At 32.4% G+C, this 5142-nt stretch overlaps 1 pseudogene; it reads left to right on the top strand.

Annotated features, from left to right (window-relative positions):
• The first annotated feature begins 1607 nt into the window (after nucleotides 1-1607).
• Nucleotides 1608-4928, top strand: LOC691893 (Ig heavy chain V-III region ABE-47N pseudogene; annotated as a pseudogene).
• Nucleotides 4929-5142: the final 214 nt, after the last annotated feature.

The raw sequence follows: 5142 nt of genomic DNA, 5'->3' as shown, positions 1-5142 counted from the left end.
TACATGTATTCACACACAGTCACAGTATCGGCACTATACTGAGATTTTAGAACTAGTAATTTGTCTTTTTAATGAAAATTGGTGTACCTTTTATTACAGGTATATTTACAGGAGAATGAACTCTTTGGTATTCTTCATTTAATGTGTGGGAGAATATTTTATTTATCTTTTCTAATTAGCTTTTGATTGACATCAATTACATGAAATTATATTACACAGTAGAATAGCTATGATGCCTATGTTATTAGTTCCATTTGCTTGAATAAATGTTTACAACCTTTAACCAAGGATAAAATGTGCTGTAGTAATGAGGTGTATTTCTAGGCAGCACCAAGAATGGCCTCATTATCTAATACAATTTTGTTGTCTGAATTCTTCATTGAACAATAGAGACTATTAAGACAAATAACTCCTTTTAGAAGAGGTACAACAATTTTTGACTTTTTTTTTTGGTGGCATTTTCTTAAAACTGGGTCTTAACTATTCTTGGGTTGGTGACTTATTCTCTGTGACATTGAGTGTGTTTATTCTCTTCAAGTTAAATACATTTTTTTCTTTGTGGAGATGAGTTAGTGATAATATGTGTCTTTAACCATTTTCATTGTGGGAAATTGTTTTTCCCTCCAATTTTGACACATGATTTTATTACATACAACTGTCATAGTTTGTCAAATATTTAGGTGTTACTGTGATGGGCTCCTATTTATAAGTGATTTTCCCTCTACTGTATATTTCAAATTTTTCTTAATATATTTTTGTTTTTAAATATTGTCGCTATAATATGTCACAGGGAGCATCTTTTCTTTTCCAATTTGGTATTCTCTTTGTAGCACAATTTTATCGAATCAATATCTCTTCCTGTAGGTTTAGAAATTTTATTTTATGCTTCTAATGAGAATATTCTTTATGCATTAGTTTTAATATACTTCCCTTCTTTTGAAAACCAACAATAACAAAAATGGATATATCTCTTTATGGTATTTCAAAACATTCCCAATTTACTCATATGCACTTTTAAATCATATAATTAGCTAGTAATATATGACTCTTTAACTTCAGTTTATATGTGATATTGTTGTATTTATGAATGTGAAGGATGGTACAAGGTGGGGAAGGGCCTGCGATTGGACAGTGAGAAAGTGTGGAAGGGACAATGTTTTTGTAAGGTGGGAGATAAAAAATGAAGAAGAGGAGAATCGACATGGAGGCAGAGAAGAATGACCTAAATCCATGTGTCCATAAGCAGTCAGAGGAAGATTTGAATATTTCTTAAGAGATGGATTTTATAAGTCAACTTATCTAATTTGGATGGTGGTTTAAATCATTACGAATTGGTGGTGAGTTTATTGTTTTGACACTTGGTAGAATGAGAATTAGGATAAAACTCTGACTGCTAAATTACAAGCATCTTGAATTTTTAATTTAATGGTTTTTGGTAGTTTGTACTATAAATATTAGTGGGCAGATTCTGGTAATGTGAGGAGAGTTCGCCGCAAGAAAGTCATGAGATAGGCAGTCCTGTATGAAACTGGCTTGGCAACTACCTTACTTGGTAACTAGATGTTTAGAGAGGTTGCTGCTGGATTCAGACAGTAGGAGTGGGCAGCATGCGAGATATTGTGAGCTTAGCAGGTGAGTTGCTTTCCTGACTGTGATAAAAATACCCTGCCAATGTCATATGGCGAGAAAATGCTGGCTAGCAAGGATTTGTGAGTAATTTTAGGATTTATCACAACATATGTTTCAGCTTTTATGCTCAATTTTTGGCATGATTCATTCTATTGTTGTTTTCTTTCACTGAGATTTCCTTTTGTAATTCTTAAGATTCTTTTTTAGAATTACATTAGTTTGATATTTTTAGCATATCTCTCCTTTATTATACTTCTTATTTCTTAGACTTCTTTCACATTTCTTTGATATCCTTTTAGACTGATGATGTTGATAAACTATTATTATTTTGAAATATATTCATATCCTTTTTTAATTGGTTAAGTAAAGTTATAACTGTTCTATGGAATACTTCCCTAGAAAAGTCATGCATGTAAATATCAGTCGACATAATTTCTGTGGGAGTACAAACTTTGCACTGGGGAGGCCTTGTTGTCTTGACCATTTATATTACATTTCTGTGCCTGAGTACTTAAGCCTTTTTTAGGTCCAAGAGTTTTCAATTAGATTCCATATCCTATTTTAAATAAAGCATCAGGTTATTTTGAAAACTGGATAGTTTGTCTTCTTTTCAAACTATTCTAGTCCATTTTTCTGTCTTTTATTTGTCAAAGTACTGTAGCTATTACTAGAGAACTATACACAGTAAAAGAGGTGAGGGTTCATATATGTGTCTTTTTCTTAATGTTATAAGAAATTTTGTTTATTCCCACTTATTATAACTTTATCATTGGACTTATTTTACATACCCTCTAATATTTTGATATCATGACATCCATTCCATATACATGGAATTTTTATGAAGCTATGTGTAATAGTGCTAAGAGGATACTTTAGCATAGATAAAAATGATTATATAGTTTCTGAATTCATATCTTATTTTTGTATTATATTGATTAGATATGGTTTACTAATATTGGTCTCCAAAGAAAAAACACTTGTTCATTATGAATAATCTCATTAATGTGTTACTGATTTGTATATGTTTTATTAAGAATTTTCGCCTATATATGTATCCAAGAAATTGTACTGAAGTTGTATTTATTTGGGGGCGTGGGTTGATTTGTTACATTATGTTTTAATAGCATCTTTACCTTCTTTGAGTACAAAGATAATATTAGTTTCATGAATTATATTAGAAAATATTCGGTCACTTTTTATCTTATGCAACAGAAAAGAAAATATCCTATGAAGCCTTCTTTTAAATTATGACATATTCAACATTGACTTTCTGTACTTCTGAGTTTTCTTTAAGGTGAATCTCTTAACAAACAAAGCCCACATATTTGACAGTGGTCCTGTTTATAGTACTCATACCATGAGGACATAATTTTAATAGAAAATACAACCATAGAAGTCCTTCTGTTCTTTTCAAGATTATTCAGTATTTCAGAGTACAAATTTTATAGAAAATTATAACCTTGTTCTAAATTTCAGAGAATTTGTTGTAATTGCAGCTTTTGTCCTGAGACTCTTAAATTTGAAGCCATTGAGTTATTATTTTTGTTCAAATATATTCCTATTTAATGTGTGTTTGTGTGTGTGTGTGTGTGTGTGTGTGTGTGTGTGTGTGTGTGTGTGTTTATATTTAATGGTTAGGAAGGGATTGTGTCATGAGGGGTTTGAACCATTACATTCTTTGATAAACTTGTTTCCATGGCTACTGTACACATGTGCAGATACTATCCAAGGACTAGAATAAACCATGGATGTCTTGTTCTGCCATGTATTTTTATTTTTCTCTTCATGTGTGATGCCATTCTTTGTACAAGGTCTCTGGCGTGCATAGTTATAATAAGGTTTTTAGATTAAAAATGTCTGGGACCTATGTGATGTTAACTTAGGCTAAGACATCTTAAGACATGAGAAGTTTGATGCTACAATGCTAGAAAATCAAGCAGTCTGGTGTCACTAAGTGTCAAAAAACTTTTATGTGTTGCATAAATTAAAGAAGGATCTAAAAGAAGACCATCTATAGAAGGAGTTCCCCATTAAAGGAGCTACGTAGCAAACACAGAATTTCAATGTATTATATTATTGATCAATGAATAATCACAAATATTATTTATGTTCATGTAATGAAATTATTTTCTTTTTGAGGACCTAACTTTGAGCTTTACATGTGGCATATTATCATACTCTTGAGCTACTCATTCAGCTATACTTGTTTACTTCTATTTAATGTATGTATTTATAATTTACTGAGCATTACAGCGTGCCCCTTAGAATTATCATATTTGAGAAGATTTTTGTCCTAAATTCCTACTAATTGATTTTATGATTTCTTTGAAGATGGAAAAAGAGTTTCAGACATACAAAGCCCAATGAGTAAGGCTGTAAGGAATATTTTGCTAGTGCATATAAATTTATGCTAAATAATGTTTCTGTCCTTACTTTTTCTCTTTTATTTTGGAGACATGAGTTCATAAAGCCTAAGTGTTAGCAAAATGTAACTTTTTATTATATATTGCTTTACTATAAAGGACTAAATTGCTTTGTACTTTAAACAAATTTCTTTACAACTTAGCTATATTCTAGGAGACTTAGTAATACTTTTATGCTACAACTGCTAATTTATTCTTTACATTTCTTAATCATTAACAACAGTCTATATTTCTTCTATTGTACCCATAACTCTGGTTTTAATATAGTAGGAGGACATGCAAATAATCTTACACTCTGTTCATGAAAATCAGCACTGACACTACCCCTTTAAAAGATGCCCACCTCTGGATTCACAGGTCTTCCCATTCAGTGGTAAGGCTTGGACACAGAATATACATCATGGAGTTCAGCATGATCTGTGTTTTCCTTTTTGCTCTTTTGAAAGGTAATCAATACATAAGAAGATGTACTGAGTGTGTGTGAGTGATAGGGACAGTGAAAATTTTGTTACAGTTTACTGAATGGATTCTCTGTTTGCAGGTTCACAGTGTGAGGTGCAGCTTGTAGAGACAGGAGGAGGCTTGGTGCAGCCTGGAAATTCCCTAAAGCTTTCCTGTGCCACCTCAGGATTCACTTTCAGTACAGCTTGGATGAACTGGATCCGCCAGACTCCAGGGAAAAGACTGGAGTGGCTTGCTCAAATTGAAGACAAATCTAATAATTATTTTATATCATATTTGGAGTCTGTGAAAGGAAGATTCACCATCTCAAGAGATGATTCCAAAAGCAGCGTTTACCTGCAGATGAACAACTTAAAAGAGGAGGACACTGCCATTTATTACTGTACTTGGCACAGTGAGGGTCCACCTATGTAAACCCAGACACAAAACTTCCTGCAGGAACACTCAGTACCTGTAGAGGGCACACAGTTCACATTGATATCAGAGTCAGTGGAGAGTCAGGAACAGACATAGCTGAGTGCAGTTTCTTGGATTTCTGGTGTCATTCTATCTAATAACTACACATATGTTCCTTTTACTTGTGATTTTTGCATTACATAGCTTTTGTAAAATCAGTTCATTTTTCTTT

This window comes from Rattus norvegicus, chromosome 6 (genome assembly GCF_021556685.1).
Source record: "Rattus norvegicus strain SHRSP/BbbUtx chromosome 6, alternate assembly SHRSP_T2T, whole genome shotgun sequence".
Classification (NCBI taxonomy): Eukaryota; Metazoa; Chordata; class Mammalia; order Rodentia; family Muridae; genus Rattus; species Rattus norvegicus.
This window is presented reverse-complemented; position numbering and strand designations above follow the sequence as displayed.